This window comes from Malurus melanocephalus, unplaced genomic scaffold (assembly GCF_030028575.1).
Source record: "Malurus melanocephalus ecotype Western Australia unplaced genomic scaffold, MMel_1.1 scaffold_2071, whole genome shotgun sequence".
Taxonomy (NCBI): domain Eukaryota; kingdom Metazoa; phylum Chordata; class Aves; order Passeriformes; family Maluridae; genus Malurus; species Malurus melanocephalus.
In genome coordinates this window covers 5608-7036 of record NW_026625303.1, presented here as the reverse complement: position 1 = coordinate 7036, position 1429 = coordinate 5608, and the positions used below count along the sequence as shown (strand labels likewise).

Here is a 1429-nt window from a genome sequence, read left to right as displayed (position 1 = left end):
TGCTCGGCCATCATGGGGACACGGGGGGACACCCTGACACCGGCTCTGTCACCATGGCGACACGGGGATGACATGGGGTCAGGCGGGGTCACTCGGGGTGACACCCTGCTCGGCCATCGCAGGGACATGGGGGTGACACCCTGACACCCTGCTCAGCCACTGTGGGGTCACTCAGGGTCACTTGGGGTGACACCCTGCTCGGCCATCGTGGGGACACAGCAGGTGACACCACAGCACAAGGACACGGGGGTGACACCCTGACACCGGCTCGGTCACTGTGGGGTCACTCAGGGTCACTCGGGGTGACATCCTGCTCAGCCACCATGGGGTCAGGTGGGGTCACTCAGGGTGACACCCTGCTCGGCCACTGCGGGGTAACTCAGGGTCACTCGGGGTGACACCCTGCTCGGCCATCGTGGGGACACGGCAGGTGACACCACAGCACAAGGACACGGGGGTGACACCCTGACACCCTGCTCGGCCATCATGGGGACATGGGGGGGAACACCATGACACCCTGCTCAGCCACCATGGGGTCAGGTGGGGTCACTCGGGGTGACACCCTGCTCGGCCACTGTGGGGTAACTCAGGGTCACTCGGGGTGACACCCTGCTTGGCCATCGAGGGGACAGGGGGTGACACCCTGACACCAGCTCGGTCACCGTGGGGACACGGGGGGACACCCTGACACTGGCTCGGTCACCACGGGGACACAGGGGGGATACCACAGCGCGGGGACACGGGGGTGACACCCTAACACTCTGCTTGGTCACCATGGGGACATGGGGTGACACCCTGACACCGGCTCTGTCACCATGGCGACACGGGGATGACATGGGGTCAGGCGGGGTCACTCGGGGTGACACCCTGCTTGGCCATCACGGGGACATGGGGGTGACACCCTGACACCCTGCTCAGCCACTGCGGGGTCACTCAGGGTCACTCGGGGTGACACCCTGCTCGGCCACCGTGGGGACACGGGGTTGACACCACAGCGCAGGGACACGGGGGTGACACCCTGACACCCTGCTCGGCCATCATGGGGACATGGGGGGGACACCATGACACCCTGCTCAGCCACCATGGGGTCAGGTGGGGTCACTCAGGGTGACACCCTGCTCGGTCACTGCGGGGTAACTCAGGGTCACTCGGGGTGACACCCTGCTCGGCCATCGTGGGGACACGGAGTGACACCAACACCCTGCTCAGCCACCATGGGGAGACACAGGGGGTGACACCCTGACACCCTGCTCGGCCACCATGGGGTGACACCCTGACACCAGCTCGGTCACTGTGGGGACACGGGGGGACACCCTGACACCGGCTCAGTCACCACAGGGACATAGGGTGACACCCTGCTCAGCCACCGCGGGGACACGGGGGTGACACCACAGCGCAGGGACATGGGGTGACACCCTGACACCCTGGT

The 1429-nt window shown here is 66.3% G+C and overlaps 1 protein-coding gene across 1 annotated transcript in view; it reads right to left on the bottom strand.

Moving 5' to 3' along the window:
- The window catches only part of OS9 (OS9 endoplasmic reticulum lectin), a gene marked incomplete at both ends in the record, with an annotated part of 11456 nt that overhangs the window by 8707 nt on the left and 1320 nt on the right, over positions 1-1429 (bottom strand). The window lies entirely within an intron of this gene.